Here is a 22362-nt window from a genome sequence, read left to right as displayed (position 1 = left end):
TATTGTATTATTATTGAACCTTTATTTAACTAGGCGGTTCTTATCGAATTACACAAGGAGTCAGTAGAAACCATATTTGTTTAAGCAAGTCAGCCATATCAGCTATGTTTTTTTAAGGCAGTAAATGAGGCTGAATAAACTTTTTCGCTGCCAGACTGAGCTCCGGTGGCTGATAGCCAGGTGTAGCAGTGGTAAGGATTCACTCCATGGTGTTGAAAGGAAAGCTCAAACTTTATGCTGGGCTAACAATAATTATGTTACAAATGGTTTTAAAGCGTCCGATATTGTCACTAATCTGTATTTAGACTGTGTGCTACTTCAGGTCTAAATAGGGGTATAATCTATACCTTGTGACAATGTAGGACTACTGAAACCATTGTAAGACAGACTTTTTGTTAGCCTTTAAGCGCCAGCATGCTTTCCAGCCGAAACAGTTCGGAAGAGTTTGTGCATATATTATGACTTTTTGTTTTCGTTTTGGACTTTTGGTAAGGTTTTTTTCAGCTGTTCTGGCACACAACATTTTTTCCTCGAGTCAAGCCGAAGTCTGTAGCCGAAGGGGAAGGGGGTTATTGGTCAACAGTAGGTATTCTTCATTAAAGTCTTTGTTAAAGTATTTCTCAGTTAAAAAATCTGCATGAAAACGACTCTCATTTAATGACAAACATCTTTGTTTAATGTAAAATTGCACGACTAAGATCTCCTCGGCAAAAACATCAACATTAAAGATGGAATTCTTGAGTTTTCTGACTAGTTTGAGGAAGTGGCTATAGACCAGGGGTGTCAAACTCATTTTAGCTCAGGGGCCACATGGAGGAAAATCTATTCCCAAGTGGGCCGGACCGGAAAAATCATGGTATATATAACTTAAAAACAACAACTTCAGATTGTTTTCTTTGTTTTAATACGATCAACATACAACATAAAGCTGGAGCCTGAGGACAGTGTGTCCAAAATAGTACAAGCACAACATCACTATTAATCATAAAACACGTCAAGTTTATTTGAAAATTCTAAAGAAAAAGAACACACAAACACACAATGCCTCAGTGATTAACAGAACTGTTTCACAGATCACAGAACTATATCAGGGTGTCATTTCTCAGGCAGAAATGTAGATACAAATAATGAAATCCTGTTCCCCAAACAAGTGCAAGAACCACAGAGTCAAGAATAGGTTAAATATAGAAATAAAATAAAAACAATTAAAAACAATAGCACATCAACATAAAAACATATAAACATAAAGCTGGAGCCTGACGACAGTGTCCAAAAGCACAACATCACTATTAATCATAAAACACCTCAAGTTATTTGAAAGTTCTGAGGACAAAGAACACACAAACACACAATGCCTCAGTGATTCACAGAAGTATATCACAGATCACAGAACTATATCAGGGTGTCATTTCTCAGGCAGAAATGTAGATAAAAATAATGAAATCCTGTTCCCCAAACAAGTGCAAGAACCACAGAGTCAAGAATAGGTTAAATATACAAATAAATACAATCAATTAAAAAAACAATAGCACATCAACATAAAAACATATAAACATAAATCTGAAAGCGTTGCTCAAACTCCCGTAACAGTCCAGTTATTTTATCTTTGAACCGCTTCATGTCTGCCACATGTTGGGTCGCGCACACATTTTTTCAGACAGGGGAAGTGAGCTGCATCACCACCGGCAAGTTGCGTCTCCCACAATGACAGCTTCAACTTGAAAGAACGTATGCTGTCATAATAATGCGTGACAACTTTGTTGCGCCCTTGCAGCTGTTTGTTCAAGTTATTCAGGTGCTCTGTAACATCCACCATAAATTCAAGGTCCGGCATCCATTCTGCTAAATGAAATTCTAACACTGGTTTGCCCTTTTCTTCCATGAACTGTTCAATTTCTTCTCGTAAATCAAAGAAACGCCTCAGGACAGCACCTCGGCTTAACCATCTTACCTCAGTGTGGTATGGCAGGCCATAGATGTGGTCTTTCTGTCTGAGAAGGCTGTCAAACTGACGGTGATTCAGGCTTCTGGATCGGATGAAATTAACAGTTTGGATGACCACCTTCATGACGTTATCCATCTTTAATGACTTGCAACACAAAGCCTCCTGGTGCAAAATACAGTGAAAAGTCAAAAAATCACGTCCTCCATTTGCAGATTGCACTTTCTCTCGAACTTTGTCACAACGCCTGCTTTTTTCCCGATCATTGAGGGCGCACCATCTGTAGCCAGGCTGACAGCGCGGGACCAGTCCACTCCGACCCTGTCCAGCGCGCCCGACGAGTCGCGGTAAAAATATCAGCTGCTGTCGTTGTATCTGTCACCGGCACCAACTCCACAAACTCCCCGGTGACGGTCAATGTGTCATCAACTCCGCGGATGAAAAAATGGCCAGTTGTGCAACATCTGTAATGTCCGTGCATGGTTTCTCAAATGACTGCCTCGCCTGGTTCACCAACTACTTCTCAGATAGAGTTCAATGTGTCAAATCGGAGGGCTTGTTGTCTGGACCCATGACAGTCTCTATGGGGGTGCCACAGGGTTCAATTCTTGGGCCGACTCTTTTCTTTGTGTATATCAATGACGTCGCTCTTGCTGCTGGTGACTCTCAGATCCACCTCTACGCAGACGCACACCATTTTGTATACATCTGGCCCTTCATTGGACACTGTGTTAACAAACCTCCAAACGAGCTTCAATTCCATACAACACTCCTTCAGTAGCCTCCAACTGCTTTTAAACACTAGTAAAACTAAATGCATGCTCTTCAACCGAACGCTGCTTGCACCCGCCCACCCGACTAGAATCACTACTCTCGAAGGGTCTGACCTAGAGTATGTGGACAACTACAAATATCTAGGTGTCTGGTTAGACTGTAAACTCTCCTTCCAGACTCACATTAAGAATCTCCAATCCAAAGTTAAGTCTAGAATCGGTTTCCTATTTCGCAACAAAGCCTCCTTCACTCATGCTGCCAAACATGCCCTCGTAAAACTGACTATCCTACCGATCCTTGACTTCGGCGATGTCATTTACAAAATTGCCTCCAACACTCTACTCAGCAAATTGGATGTAGTCTATCACAGAGCCATCCATTTTGTCTCCAAAGCCCCATATACTACCCACCACTGTGACCTGTACGCACTTGTTGGCTGGTCCTCACTACATATTCGTCGCCAAACCCACTGGCTCCAGGCCATCTATAAATCACTGCTAGGCAAATCCCCGCCTTATCTTAGCTCATTGGTCACCATAGCAACACCCACCCGTAGTCTGCGCTCCAGCCGGTATATCTCACTGGTCATCCCCAAAGCCAACACCTCCTTTGGCCGCAATTCCTTCCAGTTCTCTGCTGCAAATGACTGGAACAAATTGCAAAAATCTCTGAAGCTGGAGACACTTATCTCCCTCACTAACTTTAAGCATCAGTTGTCAGAGCACCTTACCGATCACTGCACCTGTACACACCCCATCTGAAATTAGCCCGCCCAACTACCTCATTCCTATATTGTTATTTATTTTGCTCATTTGTACCCCAGTATCTCTATTTGCACATCATCTCTTGCACATCTATCAGTCCAGTGTTAATACTAATTGTAATTTTTTTGCACTATAGCCTATTTTATTGCCTTACCTCCATAACTTGCTAAATTTGCACACACTGTATATTATATGTATTTCTGTTGTATTTTTTGACTTTGTTTGTTTTGCCCCATATGTAACTCTGTATTGTTGTTTTTATCGCACTGCTTTGCTTTATCTTGGCCAGGTCGCAGTTGTAAATGAGAACTTGTTCTCAACTGGTTTACCTGGTTAAATAAAGGTGAAATAAAAAAATAAAAAAATAAATCAATTGCAACCGAAAACGCAATAAATGACTTTACTTTTTGCTTCAACTGGCTGTCCAAATCCACTGAAAGATCGGAAATCCTGTCTGCAACTGTGTTTCTTGTCAGGCTGATATTTGCAAAAGCCTGCCGCTTTTCAGGGCACACAATCTCCGCTGCCTTCATCATGCATGTTTTTACAAATTCACCCTCACTAAATGGTTTTGAAGCCACTGCGATTTCATTAGCAATGAGGTAGCTAGCTTTCACTGCAGCGTCACTGATGTCTCGGCTGTGAGTAAACACAGACTGCTGTTTCTTCAGACCCGCCAACAGCTCATTCACCTTCTCTCATCTCCGCTGTCCTTGAAAGTTGTCATATTTGTCGGCATGAAGACTCACATAGTGGCGACGGAAGGTTATATTCTTTCAGCAATGCAACATGCTCTGAACACACCAAACATACAGCTTTCCCATTCAATTCCGTGATTAAATAGGATGACCATTTTTCTTGGAACACTCTGCACTCTGCGTCCACTTTTCTCTTTTTTGACAGAGACATATTGGGGCAATGAGGGTGCCAAAGCACATAATGTTAAATGTAGAAGCCGTAATAAATATCGCGGGCAAAACAAAGTAGCTCATTGGCTGCACGTGCTTGACTTACTTGCTCTGCCCCGGTATAAACAGTTTGCTTGCTTAACACAATTGCTATTGCGCCATCCAGTGGACGCAATTGGAACAGCAGTTTATTTTATTGAAAAATTGCAGCGCATTTTTATACTTAAAATGTTTTCTTCAAAATCATCTCGTGGGCCGGATTAAAGCCGTTTGCGGGCCTGATCCGGCCCGCGGGCCGTACGTTTGACACCCCTGCTATAGACCCTTTTCCAGTACATGACACACTGACGTCACAAACAGATGCGTGCGACTCTTGACGGCAGTAGTCTAGATTTACATTTGTATTACTTCTAAACAAAATAACTTTATTGGGTTCTCATACACTTACAATTATGTTTTGATTCTTGCTTGAACAGTCGCTATGATTATATTTGGTTGTGTGTGATCTTTGCAAAATACCTTCGATGCAGCAGTTGTTAGCTAGAATGCGTATGCTGATTGATATCGGCTGTAGCAAAAGCTAGCCAAAGAGCCATGCAGTTGATTTGTGATGATGCCACAAACATTATATTAAGCAGGACATTCATACGAGCTTTAAAATCCAATTATAATCCAATGTAGTGTGAAATGCACTCTTAAGCAACATGTAAATAGAGGCTTTTTTTGCTGCCGTTCTATAAGAACTCCCCCTTGTTCTGCCACCAACTCGCGCCCATCCCCCTCTTGCAGCTATGTTTGTTAACACAGAAAGGGGTCTATGGCGTCTCAAAATGAACAAACCGTACTACTGCCGTTTTTTCTCGTTTTCAAGCAAAGGTCTTTAAGGGAATATGCGAGCACAGTGTCTGCAACACCACTAAGCAAGGGGCACCACCAAGCAAGCGGCACCATGAAGACCAAGGAGCTCTCCAAACAGGTCAGCGACAAAGTTGTGGAAAAGTACAGATCAGTGTTGGGTTCAAAAAAATATCAGAAACTTTGAAAATTCCACGGAGCACCGTTAAATCCATTATTAAAAATGCAAAGAATATGGCACCACACCAAACTGTCAAGAGAGGGCCACCCACCAAAACTCACGGACCAGGCAAGGAGGGCATTAATCAGAGAGGCTGAATAGTTATGCACGCTCAAGTTCTGTTTTTTTTTCTTATTTCTTGTTTGTTTCACAAAAACATTTTTTTTTCATCTTCAAAGTGGTAGGCATGTCGTGCAAATCAAATGATACAACCCCCCAAAATCCATTTTAATTCCAGGTTGTAAGGCAATAAAATAGGAAAAATGCCAAGGGGGGTGAATACTTTCCAAGCCACTGAATGTAAGATTACTTGGTTTGTATTCAGGGGACTAGGTATGTTTTAGTAGTGGTTTGTTTGCAGCAATTCAACCATGAAGTTCTGATTCACGCAGTCTCCTCTGAACAGTTGATGTTGAGATGTGTCTGTTACTTGAACTCTGTGAAGCATTTATTGGGGCTGCAATTTCTGAGGCTGGTAACTCTAATGAACTTATCCTCTGCAGCAGAGGTAACTCTGGGTCTTACTTTCCTGTGGCGGTCCTCATGAGGGCCAGTTTCATCATAGCACTTGATGGTTTTTGCGACTGCACTTGAAGAAACTTTAATAGAACTTCACATTTTCCGGATTGACTGACCTTCATGTCTTAAAGTAATGGACTGTCGTTTCTCTTTGATTATTTGAGCTGTTCTTGCCATAATATGGACTTGGTCTTTTACCAAAGAGGACTATCTGTATACCACTCCTACCTTGTCACAACACAACTGATTGGCTCAAACACATAAAAAAGGAAAGAAATTCCACAAATTAACTTTTAACAAGGCACACCTGTTAATTGAAATGCAATATTGTGCAAAGCTGTCATCAAGGCAAAGGGTGGCTACTTTGTAGAATCTCAAATATTAAATATATTTTGATTTGTTTAACACTTTTTTGATTACTACATGATTCCATGTGTTATTTCATAGTTTTGATGTCTTCACTATTATTCTACAATGTAGAAAATTGTAAAAAAATAAAAAAAATAAAAAAACTTGAATGAGTAGGTGTCCAAACATTTGACTGGTACTGTATATGTATATAAAAAGCATTATCAATATTTCAAATAAATTATCAACACAGTAATAAATGGCTAGAAAAACTCATTCATAGTCAAATATAAATCTAGAGGTATAAATACATTGTTCCTTTTGATAGTGGTAAATTGTAATTATTAGTATTATTAACATAACATAATATTAAATAATTCCACCTTTCCAAATGATTGCCTACAACAGAGTTTACATCCACTTGAGAAATAATAAAACAGTAGATAAACTGACTGAATATCTGAAGGATATTTTTGTACTTTTAAGTAAGGTGAGTATTGGCAAAGTGTGACACTTTCTGAAAATTGTCTTTCCTTGAACACCTTCCAGAATCATCCCATTGTCTTAACCCCTAACATGATACCATTCTAAACACTATGAACTAAAAAAATAAATAAATATTAAAACACAGGATCAAAGACTCTTCTTAAAACACTAATTGTTCTGAGATCATTGAAATAGTCCAGGTAATCCATTTTCTCTCATTATCAAGGTCAACCTGGGGGCCAACATCCATTAATCTGAAGTTAAACCTGCCTCTGGCCAGGTTTAATTTAAGCCTTCACTTAGATCCAGTGGCGAACCGTGACTATAGGACCTAGGCCTTCAGAGGGACCAAAAATCTACCAATACGTTGAATAAAAAATATATATAATGAAAATAACAGAAAACATAGCTTCACTTAATACGCCAGACATTATATATTCTGTAGTCGGAATGTTCTAGTGAAGGAGGAGCAATGCTTTTTGATGACATTATGAATGAATCAAACAGATCGCGCTTCGGGCTGCCGCGCACACAGACAGAACCCGCATTGACACAACATGACACATATAATTTTGAAGATGGCGCCGACAGATATGGCAGCTCTGTTTCTAGCTCCTAAGCAACTTTGCAGTATTTCTTACATTATTTGGCCAGTATTTTTTTTGTGTTATGACATTACAGCTGGAAATAACTTTTGGATATCAGAGCGGCAGTAACTCACCTGCCATCACTAGCCGGCTTCCACCCGGTTACGCAACCCTGCAGCTTAGAGGCTACTGCCCTACATATATAGACTTGGAATCAATGGCCACTTTAATAATGGAACACTAGTCACTTTAATAATGTTTACATATTTTTGCTTTACTCATCTCATATGTATATACTGTATTCTATTCTACTGTATTTTAGTTTATGCCACACCGACGTTGCTCATCCTAATATTTATATATTTCTTCAATCCATTCTTTTACTTTTAGATTTGAGTGTATTGTGTGTATTGTTGTGAATTGTTAGATACTACTTCACTGTTGGTGCTAGAAACACAAGCATTTCGCTACACCCGCAATAGCATCTTCTAAATATGTATATGTGACCAATACAATTTGATTTGATTACATAATGCACTGTTTGCACAGCTAATGGTAGCCAGCACCACTATCACACTATCACCAATAGAGACAACAACAGTGTCACATCAGATGTGAAAGGCTTGTTGTGCTGAAAGGACAGCAACCGTAATACCTGTGCACTCCATGGCGCTGAAGGAGAGCCAGTTTTGGTCAAACACAGAGACAGGGCTGATAGCCAGGAGACAGCAGTCTCACACAGCAGGAGAAAAGTGATTTATTCTCGGGATGGAACATTTGTAAAACACCGGGGAAATATTAAACCCTATTGCGCATACCAGTTGATTTACAAGACACCAACTAACTAACTTCCATATACGGTATCTTCATTAGGCCTAATGGCATTTCATGTCCATGATAGGAAGTTTGTTGTAGTGGCTCAGTAAGGCTAATTGTAAAAGTAACCCTCTAAAGTGCCATGTTTGTACAGTTTATTATGCGGAGGAAACATTTAGGCAGCCAGGACCATACACCAGGACCGCTCCGTAGGCCGCACTGTAGGCATAGCTCTTACTGCAGTCCAGTGCCATGGACATCTTTGAAGTTTGGCCTCTAGTAATTTAGGAGGGCAACTTTATGAAGGCCTCTTCACCGTGGTCTTATCATACAAGGCTCTACCGACATATAAAATAAAGACAGGCTATTTTTATTGTTCATATTATTTGCGTTGATGATGTATTGAAGTCAAGTGGTTCAACATTCAAATGTAGTTGGATGGACCACACAGGACTGCTTGGAAAACGCGACGGTCGGTGGAACACTTGCGCCACCAAGTGGACAATTGCTTCAGTTCCCTTGTGGCATCAACGCTACCAGAGATATGTGATATAAGATCAAATGTTATGTCTATATTATTATCTCTAAATTGATTCCCCCACCCGTATTTCATATATTATTATTCCGATTTAGCTGTTAATCTGGATTTAATTTATAAACACTTTCTGTCGTTTCCGATTGGAGGTCAGATGACCACGTGACTTCCGATCCTACCAATTTGTTACTTTGTAACAGTCAAAAGTGGTTATTCCCAACGTTGATCAACTCCCAATCTATGACACGATTTTCTTTAAATCATTATCTTTGATATTTGGCGGACAGTTTACAGAGCTACGTTTTGTGTAAACGCTCATCGAATATGACGTGCCCGAGAACGGCACCTTCCTCCCGAAAGCATTGCGGTATCGCTTCCGGCCTTTTTGGCTAAGATCAAGATCAAGTTGCAGTACCAAGGAGATCCTGAAGGTGGAGCGATGTCGTCATCGTCCACGTCACAGTCGGCAGCCACCGGACTGAAGAACACGCCTGCGTTTTCAATGGACTGGAAAAGAAAAGTTGATGGAAAGAGTTAATTTTGGAAAGGACGTTTCTTTTGGACCTCTACGCCTGACAGCAGACGATGTGCACTGTCTGCAACAAAACACACCGGAGAAGTTTTATGTTGTGTCGTTCTACACCATCACCAGGCTGGAGGAGGTGAGAGGGCTCTTCCGAGCGAACCTCGACAGCACCCGCCCTCAGTAGCTTTCAAGTTGAGTCCCTGTGCAGGCACAATCTGAGGGTGCTAACGGTGCACATGTTCAACCCCTGGGTCACTGAAGAAACGCTAGTGTGCTACCTCAGCCGGTATGTGACCATCTTGCCAGGAGTGAGAGACATTAAGGACGCCCTAGGCATCTGGACAGGGAAGAGGCAGTTTCGCGTGCTGCTAAAGGAAGAGGAGAGCGGCCATGATGGCTACCTCCATCCTCCCGCGTCTTTTTCTATCGGTGCAGACAGGGGTTACCTCATGTATGCTGGGCAGCCTCGTTTTTGCAGGAAGTGCAGCACGTACGGGCACCTCGCTGATGCCTGCACCCAGACAAGGTGCAGAAACTGTGGGGCCCTCGGCCATGTAATGAGGGATTGCACCGTGCCTAAGCGCTGCAGTCTGTGCAGCTCAGAGGAGCACCTGTTCCGTCACTGCCCAAAGGCAGCCCCCTCCTACGCCAGAGCGGTGAGCGGGAAAAGAGCAGATGAGGGAAAAGTTATAGAGCTACGCGCTATTGAGGGGGTCGTGGAGGAGCTAGTGATGGAGAGAGAACGGCGAGAGTCTGAGGAGAGCGGGAGTGAGGCGCCATCATCACCTCATGAGGAGAGCGGAGCGGGAGACAGGAGCTGGAGCAAGCAAATGGAGGAGGCTACAGGAGAGCCCACCGCGCCCTCTGCTCCGGAGAGCTGGACCACGGTGGGAGAGAGGAGGAAGTGCTCTGTCAAGAGGAAGCAGATGAGCCCTGTTTCCCCACTCATCCGCATGGAGGCGACGGAGGAGTCCGCCCTGGGGGGAATCGCTTTCAGTTGTTTTGCAAGCGGGGGAGTCTGAGGAGAAAAGCGGGGAAACCCGGGCAGCGCAGAGGAGACTCTGCTTTCCCTGTCAGGCGCGAGCTCTACCGACAGCAGCGGTCTCGCACCCAGCGGTGTTCCAGCACCCACACTGACTGAGGAGGAAAGGGTTTTCCCGACCCCATCTTTGTGGACAGTCCTCCCCCTGGGGACCACCGTTTCCCAGACAGGCCTCCTAACGAGGAACTGTACTTAAAGTGAGTCTGGAAATTAATGTCATATTTAGATAGTTGTCTGCTTCCCTCCTTTCCCCATGTCGTCCCTTTTTAACATAGCTAGCATAAACGCTAGAGGGCTTAGGAACCCCGTTAAAAGGGCGACTGTTTTTTCCCATTTGTCCTCCATTTGCTTCTCTGTGTGTTTTTTACAAGAAGTACATTTAAAAGATCAAAATGATGTGGAAAGATTTACGAGGGAATGGGTTCAGGGAGAGTCAAGGTGGAGTGTCGGCGGGTGCATTCTACAGGGGTTGGTGTTCTATGTGGAAATAGGGATTTAAAAAATAGTGGGAAGTTTTCGGCAGTACACGGGAGGGTTTTAATAGTAGATATTGATTGGAGGGGCAAATGTCTTCGGTTAATTAATGTATATGCACCATCGACACCCAAGGAAAGGAGGGAAATGCTGAACAACCTAGACGCTATTTTTATGACAAACAGACAGGTTATTATGGGGGAGATTTTAATGTATCATATGACCGAGGTAATCTGGGAGGGCATCTTGTAAAAAATCTAATAGAGAAATATAATTTGGTGGATACTTATAGAGTGGCGCATGCAATTGATCCCGGTTTCACCTGGGGAAACAGCAGGGGGCGCGAGGGAGCCACATAGATTATGTGTTTGTTCCGCGTGGACTCGGTGTGTCCTCTGCACGCGTCACTCCGGTTTTTTATTCTGACCACAGTTGCCTGTCTGTGACAGTAGAATTAAAAACAATTACATTTGGAAAAGGATATTGGAAAATTAATAATGGTATTTTACATGACAAAACATTTGAGACTAGATTTAGGTATTTTTTCCAGGGCTGTGTAACCATGAAATCCTTTTATTCTACTGTCATAGACTGGTAGGAGAGCACAAAATTACGAATCAAGATTTTTATTCAGAATTATTGCAAAGATAAAGCACGTAATAAATACAAAGATTTTTATAAGTTGCAGAACGAACTAGAAGATCTGCACATCCAAGGTAATTTGAATGGTGGTGGTTTAGATAAAGACACATTGTGTAACCTGCAGAAAAAGCAGCAGGCCTTTTTTGAAAAGAAAGCTCGAGATTTCATGTTTAAAAGTCAACAAGATAAATGGGATAATGATGAGAAGTGCTCTGCATATTTTTTCAAACAAATTAAGTCACGGGAAAGAGGAGGACCATTTCGGCTTTATTGAATCAAGACGGGGAGACGGTTGAGGATGGAGATGGCATGCTTGGTGTCGCTACCCAGCACTTTTCTCAGCTATTCCAAAAGCAAACAATTAATTATGAGAAGGGGACTACTTTTTTAAAATGTGTGGATGTGCAGATACCTTTAGATATTAGAGACCAATTAGAAGGGGAATTGAATTTAGATGAAATATATATGGCACTGAAGAGCATGAAAGATAACAAAGTACCAGGAGTGGATGGGCTCTCTAAAGAGTTTTACATAGTTTTTTGGGATTTAATTGGATGTCGTCTTTTGGAAGTATTTAGAGTTATTTTTGGTTTGGAGCATATGGGAGGTTCAATGTGCGAGGGGGTAATCTCGCTACTTTACAAAAAGGGAGACCCCAAGACACTAGCAAATTGGGAGACCTTTAACAATGTTGTGTGTAGACTATAAAGTATTAAGTAAAGCCATAACTAATCGTCTGTCTTCTGCCATGGCATATGTTGTTGGTTTAGACCAAACATGTGGTGTGGTAGGGAGAAAGTTAACCTGGAACTTGCAATTGCACAGAGACGTTCAAGCATATTTAGAGGAAAGGCACCTGCCAGCTATTACTGTAAATTTGGACCAGGAAAAAGCCTTTGACATGGTAAACCATGAGTTTTTGTTTAGAGTTCTGAAAAAATGTGGTTTTGGAAATAATTTTATGAAATGGGTAAAAATTATTTATAGTAATGTGGGAAGCAGAGTAAATATTAATGGGAATATTGGAAATGTAATCAAGCAATTACGAGGTGTCAGACAGGGGGACCATCTCTCTGCGCTATTGTATGTTTTATATATTGAACCTTTCGCATGTGCAATTAGGAAAAATTACAACATCAAAGGCATTATATTACCTGGAGGGGATATTCTAAAAATTTCACAATACGCAGACGACACCATTTTATATTTACAAGACGACCTGAGCTTAAAGAGGTTATCAAAGTCATTGATGAGTTCTCTGTTGCCTCCGGGTCTAGGATTAACAAGAATAAAACAGAAATAAAATATATGGGACAGTGGAAATGGAGATCTGATCAGTTATGTGGTTTGACTGTGTGCACAGGACCAATGGTAGTGCTCGGGATATCTTTCGGAAATCAAATTAAAGATGACATGGTTAATTGGAAAGAAAAACTACTTTCGCTTAATAAAAGATTGGGACTGTGGAAAGTGAGGCGACTATCTTTTAGTGGCAAGGTGTTAGTGCTGAAGGCGGACATTCTGCCTTCATTACTCCACCTTGCATATGTGTTTCCCATGCCGTTGTCTCTAAGGAAAATTTTCATACGTGTACTGTTTAATTTCTTTTGGGGGGGATATGAGTACATCCGGAGAGATCGGATGTACCACCCTATAGAGGCTGGTGGAAGGGATTTCACTCATATTCCTCTCAAACTAGATGCGTTGTTCTACTCAAACGTTTGTTGTCTTTTGTCATCTTCTGTACACAAATGTAATATATTAATCAAATTCTGGCTGTCCATACCGTTAAGGTTTATGGTGGAGTGGGATAATAGTAAGCCAAAAGCTGAAATTATCACATTACATTTTAAGAAAATAGTTGAATGGGCAAGGAAAAACCCTGTCTGCAAAGTAAAAGAAAATGTAATCAACCACAGACTGCTATATGTGAAATTGATAGAAAATTGTTGTCCTAGAGACCGATTACCAATATCACCTTCCACCTGGCTACGGGCACAATTAAAAGGTTTAGACAACAGACTGGAAGATTTTAATTGGCTTGTTTTACACAGACGTCTTTTGACCCTGAATTTGACCCTGAATAAATTTTGTCCCAGGGACAACTGTTTCGCAATTGAAACAATTCCCCATGTTTTATGGGAATGCTCTTTTGCCCAAATAGTTTGGAAGAAAATTAAAATAGATTTTAATATTTTAAAAAACATTGATTATGAAGGGGTAGCCAAATTTGAACTAAAACATGTGGAAAAGGTGCAATTATTAGAATTAGTGACTCTGGTGTCCCTTATCAAGACCAAACTTTGGGAGGCCAGATGTGGTGCGGTCAATGACACCCTCAAGTGGTCACCGACGGGATTGGTTAAATTTATAAAACAAGAAATTTGGAAAAAAATACAATTCGAAATAGATAAGTGGGGCATCACATCTGTTAAACATAGATGGAAAGGGATATACCCTTCTTTGTAAATGTTTTTTTGTAGCCTATATATAGGCCTATGTATAACTGTATTCTGTCATGTAAATTGAAATGTAGGCTAAGCCTTTGTAAATATTTGATATACACTGAGGTTTATTCAGAGTTCCCTTTGGTATATGTGTATGATTTTATTTCAAATAGTTTTTATTCCTTTGAAAGATCAGCTTTGGGAGATTGTTAGAGGCAATTGTTTACATGCTTCTCTTGAATGTAGGCCCTTTAGCTGGTCAGGTTCCTCAGAACAGCACTTTTTTTAGGAGTTTTGCTATTTTTATACGGTTAAGGTACTGTTTTTGTAAATCGATGTTATATACAACGTTATGCACTGAATTTGTACTTGTATTTGAATGTGAAATGAAAATAAAAATTATTTTTCCAAAAAAAAAAAAAAAAATCTGTTCTTATCAGTTTAATATCTGATACGTCCCCTATCTGGGGACCATATATTAAATTGATTTTTGGAACAGGGAGATGGAATAGGGGCTTGCTCCGTCCACTCCACGCATCGACCTGGTATTGCAGTACCTCCAGGAACGGTGCACCCCTGTCATTGTAAAGATAAATCAGGCAAAGACAACAGAATTGCTTTGTTATATTCAATTAGGATCACGATGTATTTTATATTTTCACGTTTGACCATCTTCATCTCAATGTCAATGATGGCTAGAAAGTGATGGTGAAGTCAGTCACTGTTATATTGACTATGATAGCTGATGTGAATGGTGCGTTAATCATCTAATCAAATCAATGTTTATTCGTCACATGCACAGGATACAGGATGTAAATGGTACAGTGATAATGCTTTAAAGATAATGCTTTAAAAAAATCTTGGCATAGATTGGGAGTTTATCAACGTTGGGAATAACCACTTTTGACTGTTACAAAGTAACACATTTGTAGGTTCGTAAGTCACGTGGTCATCTGCCCTCCAATCGGAAATGACAGAAAGCGTTTATAAATTAAATCCAGATTAACAGCTAAATCGGAATAATAATATATGAAATACGGGTGGGGGAATCAATTTAGAGATAATAATATTGACATAACATTTGATCTTATATCAAATATCTCTGGTAGCGTTGATGCCACAAGGGAACTGAGCAAGTGTCCACTTGGTGGCGCAAGTGTTCCACTGACCGTCGCATTTGAATGTTGAACCACTTGACTTCGATACATCATCAACGCAAATAATATGAACAATAAAAATAGCCTGTTTTTATTTTACATGTCTGTAGAGCCTTGTACGATAAGACCACGGTGAAGAGGCCTTCATAAAGTTGCCGTCCTAAATTACTAGAGGCCAAACTTCAAAGATGTCCATGGCACTGGACTGCAGTAAGCGCTAGGCCTACAGTGCGGCCTACGGAGCGGTCCTGGTGTATGGTCCTGGCTGCCTAAATGTTTCCTCCACATAATAAACTGTACAAACATGGCACTTTAGAGGGTTACTTTTACAATTAGCCTTACTGAGTCACTACAACAAACTTCCTATCATGGACATGAAATGCCATTAGGCCTAATGAAGATACCGTAAGTTACATAGTTGGTGTCTTGTGAATCAACTGGTATACGCAATAGGATTTAATATTTCCTCGATATTATACAAATGTTCCATCCCGAGAATAAATCACTCTTCTCCCGGGTAACCCGGTATTTTCCGCCAAAACCGGAAGTGTCATTCAAAAGCATTATAACACTTATAAATGTGGATTTGATTAGAGCTTTGATCAGCATGAAAATACAAACCTGATGCTACCTGAGCCTGATCAGACATATATTAAATACATTTTATAATACATTTTACAAATCCAAATCCCAGATGAAGAATAAGACACTATTTCAAAGCATAGTACATGTAATGTTAGCCAAGTACAATGTAATTACTAGCTGTTACACAGGATTTAGCCAATTAAAATTAAGTGTATCTTTAGGAGTACTTGTAATTAATGTGTACAGTACATTACCCATCCTGACAACCTGGCCCTCAATTTAAAGCTTGTGGAAGTGACATCCAAGTGGGAGAATAAATACACTAGTACACCACAGAGTATCTGTATAAGAAAATCATTCAGAGCACACTGTGCTGCCAATCACAGTGTAAGGTGCGACATTTTGCGGGTGTGGAGAGCTCGTTAGAGGATAGAGAAAGCTTGCATTGAAGAGCTGGGCATCGTGTTATGACCTGCATTATCTGAATTAGGCCCACAGAATTATACCTACGGAGGAGCGGCTTCTATGGAGGAACTTTTAATGTCTTTGAACTTCAGAGTTGGTTTAACGTTGGACCAGAGCAGATGTTAGCTAGCTAGCTAACAACCTTGTTTGTGCAGTGTAGCACTAGAATTAAAAACAGGTCTTACCTTTTTGTCGTTAATAAATCCAATGTGAAACGTGGTGACTATAGTATCCTTAACTAGCATTGAAAAAGTTCATCCATTCTTCTCAAATTAAACATATCTCCCTAATTTCTGAATCATGCTTGTAACGTTGTCAGTAGGATACAGTAACCTATGCTTCAGAGGGGAGGAGCAGGTAGTTTCCACACGCACACCCACTGGCAAAGATTTCCATTCCAGCTGGCAGGCAGAAACTGGAATACGTTTCTAGAGTGAGCTTTCCCAGCTAACAAAATTACGTTCCAGGACGTGACCAAAGTTATTTTAGTCCCTACATAAGTCATGATAAAGTTATTGTGAAACGTTCCTTCTACGTAGCTGTGGTGTCCGCTGACAAAACTTATGTCCCAAGTCTTTTCAGGACGTAGAAATGTGGGGGATTTTAAACCGTTAAATATGTGTATTTTTAAGTCAACGTCATAACGTTGCTAAACGTCAGAAAGTACGTTGAGAGCCCCATAAAATGCAGTTTCTGGGAACTTTCGTCAGTGGGTACCTATAGTACCAATAAGGCACGTAACAGTGTGATGGGGACAAGGACATTCCGGCTGGCCAAAACCTCCCCTAACCTGGACGACGCTGGGCCAATTGTGCATCACCTCATGGGTCTCCCGGTCGTGGCTGGCTGCGACACAGACAGGTATCGAACCAGCATCTGTAGCAACGCAGCTGCGATGCAGTGTCTTAGACCACTGCGCCACTCGGGAGGACCCTTAAGACACGTCATTTAATCTACCCTGAACATATACACAGTATCCTGTCGGTAGGTGTCCACTGATGAAATATGCAAAATGCCAGAAAATAAGTTCTTTTTTTACTTAAACTGTAACACAATAGATTCGTAAACAAAATCACAGCAATAAGCTCACAAAATAACAAGTCAGTAAAAACATGAACACTGCACTCCAATCAAGAACTGTAAAACTGCTTAAAGCTAAAAGTGAATAACTATGTTATGTTTATTCATGTGCTGCTGCTCCATCCTCATCCACAGTCTCTTCCTCGACCCGCTCCTGGAAGTCAAAATAACACAAACTGGTCATTATTTTCGTAAACAAATGATCAAAATGCCGGTTTAACGTCGACTCCATACTACATTCCTTTTTTACTAGCACAATAATTTAGTTAAATTGACCGACTGGATTAAAGTGAAGTAAAAAAAATCTAAACAATCATAGAGTGTAATTTTTAATCATACCTTTCTCTTACTCTTGAGCCGAGCTGGTGCATGTTTGAGAGCGTCTGCTATTTTGTCATCTACCTCTTGGTAGGTAGCCTTGGGGTGTGCTTTCAGGGACACTCCTATGTTGTGAAAAAGAATTGTAAATGGTACATTCCATGTCATATCATTACTTTTCCACCTATGCTGGTTGAGACAGAGATTGGGTATTGTCCCTCTCGTCCCCCATAGGCAGTTTTGGCCATGAGACCTCTCTCCTTCACCTTTCCTTTGTCCTCTCTCTCCGATCTTAACAGGTGGTAGGATTTCACATTAATTGGTAACTGCCTTGTTACTGATTTTAATTCATTTGAAATGTTAATAAAAACACATTTGACTTACCACCACTTGACCAATAATACTATCTACTAAATAATAATAAATAAGGATCTAAACTTGTGCATTTACTTACTTGTGACAGCATCATAGATTGATAGCTCATTAAAGGCCCTCTTCCCCTTCCTGCCCTTCAAGGAGTAGCCTGTCCACAGCTCCTCTGTTCTAATTTTTCTCATAATTCGTCTGATTCCTGAGCCCAGGTCCAGGCCACAGCAGAGGGTCAGGTATCGGATCTGATAAAAAAAAAAAAAATCCCACTAATTTGTGTGTTCCTCAGCTAAAACAGCTGGCCATACAGTTCTGATTGATAGTGATGAGAAATCATTTTTGTAGTGTATCATGTAATCATGGGCTAAAACTTGTGTAAACAGGCAGAGGGCTGATCGTTTATTCTTAAGATAAGTTAAATACCTCGATCGTATGAACTCTGTACGGATCATCTCCAGTTCCACCATTATCCTCTATGGCCTCCATAACTTGGTTCAGAGCAGTCCTGATCTCCAGTTTCACCATTATCCTCTATGGCCTCCATAACTTGGTTCAGAGCAGTCCTGAACTCTGTACGGATCATCTCCAGTTCCACCATTATCCTCTATGGCCTCCATAACTTGGTTCAGAGCAGTCCTGAACTCTGTACGGATCATCTCCAGTTTCATCATTATCCTCTTCGGCCTCCATAACTTGGTTCAGAGCAGTCCTGAACTCTGTATGGATCATCTCCAGTTTCACCATTATCCTCATCTCCACTGCTTGAAGATCTGCAAAATAATAAAAGACTCAACAGTTTTGCTGCAAGTAGTGTGACAATACAAGCCATGAGTACCAGGCAGGGCATGTATCAAGGCCATGTGAAATACCTCGATCAAAATATCCACCCTTCATATATATTAGTAGTATTGATAACCATGTATCTGCTGACAGCCAAACAATTTGGAATTGATGTTGACAATACAAGAGAAGCAACATGTTGTAACATATAGGCTAGCATAATATACCTTTAATGTATCCAGCAGGCAGGTTAATGAATCCCAACAAAAATAAATGCTAAGCATAATATATTTTATTATGCTTTTAGTTTGATGGCAAATCCATACAGATATTTACAAACATGGCATCACACTTGTGTTTTACCCCAGAAGAATAGGGTGATTTCACTACTGTTGTAAATACAAGTTTCACCCATACACAGCACCACAACTATTTGGAAAGTTCTAACAGTATGCACAAAGTAGTAATATGACTTTAAATAACCTAATATGCAAACATATGATGGTAATTGTATTCTATTGAGTGGCTTTGAAAGGTTTGTAAAGCTATAATACTTCATACAATTAAATGTTTACCCTAAAACTAATTGTTTACCCTAAAACTACAACCAGACACTTACTGTCGCTCTGGCTTGAGGTGGCACATGGCCTCAAGTCCTCTGCATCTGCAACTTCAGAGAATATCACAGATGTCAAACCGTTACCACATTTATAGTACACACTTATCAGATTTTCCTGTTCATCCCATACAGTTGGTAGGAACAGAACTTTGAGAAAGTAGGCTTGCTTATCAGACTTGAAACATTATGTACCTTGTTGTAGGGTCTTTTCAAAGACACTGGCTCTTGAAGTTACTAAAAATAAACAAATAAAGAACTGTTACACTTTTGGTCACTAAATAATCAAGTATGTCAAGATCAGATGGGTGTGGTAATTTCTTGTCATATCAACTGTCATTAGGTCATGATTTCATGCCGTCTCAATTTAAGACTAGTACTTGCATTAACTGTAAGCTTTTTCTTCACCCACATACTTGAATGTGTGTAAACGTACCATCAACTTGCTGATTATACATTAAATGACCTAGTAGCCTAATGCAGGATCTTACCACTAGGGGCTGGTGGAAGCTGTGGCACTGTACGCTGGGCTTGTCTGGGTTCATTTGTCTTTTTCTGGAGTGCTTCACTTCCATCATCATCTTACGAAGGACAATACAAAAAAATACTCTTTATTTCATCTACTTCCTGATGCATGTAATACACACAATGGAATAAGAGCAGTTAAGAAATCCTCACCAGGTGGCTCTACACGGAATCTGATTGGTTTAGTCACCGCCCTCTTCGCTGGTTCCTCGTCAGATTCAACATCGGAGGTGTCAACCCCCCGTTTGGCTCGTTGCTCTGCCACAGAGTAATTGTCTGTACGTGCAATAAACATTGTCATAAATAGTTTCCTACTAACACTGGCAAACCGGCTATTGAGTATTTGTAATTCACATAGTAATACTTTCAGCCAATACATATAGTACTTAAGAGGGGGAAGTTCCTGACTCTACTGACCAGGAGTGGGTTGCACCAGTTAGACGATAAGGTGTAAGAGATAAGTTGGACCTACCTACGCCCGACGTAATGATTTAGAAAATTGAACAAGATGCGACATGACTAGTCATGAAACACTTACCTTGGAAACTAGTTATAGATATATACTATACGTCTACCCCACATTACACTTAGTTTTTACACCCTGGCGTAGCAAAAGCTATTACTTACAACCAGGTGGTGACACAGGTTTACGCCTGGCTTAGAACATATTCTACGTTGTAACTAGCCTTACGTGTAGGAGTATGTTCAACTGATGCAACCTGCTCCAGAGCCACACAACCAAGCATACATGGCAATATAAACGGGAGTGGATGGACAGTCAAATATTATTTTATCAGTTGATGAAAAGATGGAAATTCTGTACTACTCCCGTAATATTTTGTCAGGCCGGTCTCCTCTCTTAATGGCATTTCTTGGCCAGTAGCAACACAGGACCTGCAGGATATGAGACACTGTTTAAAGTGAACTATTTATCCATCTCTTTGCCTACAAAGGGTAAACCATTTAACTGATCAACTCACCCCATCTCTCTTCTCCACCCACTGCTCTGGTACAACTTCAACATTGTTCTCTTTTACTAAATGTACAACATAATAATGCTGTATGCCCTGTGCAGAAAAACAAAACACCAATTCCACACTGTTCAGTCTCTTGAATACATCTTTATGCATTTTACCATGGCTTTTGCAGGTGCATCACATGTTACAGAACAAACTTTCACTTGCAGTGTTGTGTCTCCCCACTTCAAGCCGGTCTGCATCAACTCTTTAAGCTCCAGCAAAGTGTCATTGAGGAATTCCAGGGAGCTTGGTTTCCATGATGCCATTGCAAGTGACAGAGGAAACACTGTGGGTGGTGAGAGATTGATAGAGCACAAAAGTGGCCATAACGACATATTGGTACTTTTGAACAAAGGGAGACCATCCAGATTAAGGGATATTTCTAAAAGATTCAAATCTCCAACCCCAGATTTAGGATAGATGCTTAGATGTTTCACTAACTCCACCTTCACTTTAAATCTGACAAACTCCACATTAGACTTGACTTCAACAAAAACATTGGTGGTTTCTAGGAGAGTTCTAGCAGTGGAAGGCAAATCTGGGTGACCATTAGACTGCAGCATCTTCAGAAGTGCATCAACAGCATTGTGTTTCACTTGGAAATCACTTATCCAGGTTGCCAGGTCCTCTCTGAAGGTAGAATCTTTTTCAACATCATCATTGTCAGAGTCAGTTCTCTCCTGAATTGCACAACCAGCATTGGCTTCAGTCTCTGAATCTATGTCACTGTGTGATGGCAGTCTTGGCTTAGTACCACCTACTGCCTCAAGCTCACCATCTGACTCTTCCTCAGCGTGTGTTGGCAGTCTTGGAGGAGTACCAACTACTGCCTGGAGTTCACCATCTGACTCTTCCTCAGCGTGTGTTGGCAGTCTTGGCTTAGTACCACCTACTGCCTCAAGCTCACCATCTGACTCTTCCTCAGCATGTGTTGGCAGTCTTGGAGGAGTACCACCTACTGTCTGGAGTTCACCATCTGACTCTTCCTCAGTGTGTGTTGGCAGTCTTGGAGGAGTACCACCTACTGTCTGGAGTTCACCATCTGACTCTTCCTCAGCGTGTGTTGGCAGTCTTGGAGGAGTACCACCTACTGTCTGGAGTTCACCATCTGACTCTTCCTCAGCGTGTGTTGGCAGTCTTGGAGGAGTACCTTCCACTGCCTCAACTTCACTGTCTGACTCAATTTTGCTGTCAGATTCAGTAGAACTGGTATCTTCACTCTTGGTGTCAGACTGGCTGATGAGACTAGATCCACTTTCATTGTCATTGACTTCCTTCTCTACCCTTTTTTTCTTAAGGTTGGTTTTCTCCAGTGATAAAGCTGCGTATATTGAAAAAGCTTGTTAGTGCATAGGTCAAATGTATCTTTGTGATGCTCATTTCAAGTATTTCTTCCAGCTTCAGACAAACACTAAATATTTCACTTAAAACATCATTTTGTTGTATTTAATGATAGAGAAGAGAAGAGTTTGACCAACACAGATTCATGTCCAATCTTTGTCTACATTGTTAGAGTGGTCACATGCCAATCTGTTCCATATAATAGACAGTCTTTGGAACAGT

At 40.8% G+C, this 22362-nt stretch overlaps 1 long non-coding RNA gene and 1 pseudogene across 1 annotated transcript; one reads left to right on the top strand and one right to left on the bottom strand.

Annotated features, from left to right (window-relative positions):
* Nucleotides 1-14283: 14283 nt before the first annotated feature.
* Nucleotides 14284-14464, top strand: LOC121559841 (annotated as a pseudogene).
* Nucleotides 14465-19219: 4755 nt separating this feature from the next.
* Nucleotides 19220-20005, bottom strand: LOC121560089. Its single transcript, XR_005998880.2, has 4 exons — nucleotides 19934-20005; nucleotides 19747-19836; nucleotides 19451-19492; nucleotides 19220-19309 (listed from the first exon to the last, which is right to left on the bottom strand). It is a non-coding gene; the product is annotated as an uncharacterized LOC121560089 (long non-coding RNA).
* Nucleotides 20006-22362: the final 2357 nt, after the last annotated feature.

This window comes from Coregonus clupeaformis, unplaced genomic scaffold (genome assembly GCF_020615455.1).
Source record: "Coregonus clupeaformis isolate EN_2021a unplaced genomic scaffold, ASM2061545v1 scaf0826, whole genome shotgun sequence".
In the NCBI taxonomy this organism is placed as follows: domain Eukaryota; kingdom Metazoa; phylum Chordata; class Actinopteri; order Salmoniformes; family Salmonidae; genus Coregonus; species Coregonus clupeaformis.
Note: the sequence above shows the minus strand (reverse complement) of the source record. Positions and strands in the feature narration are given on the sequence as shown.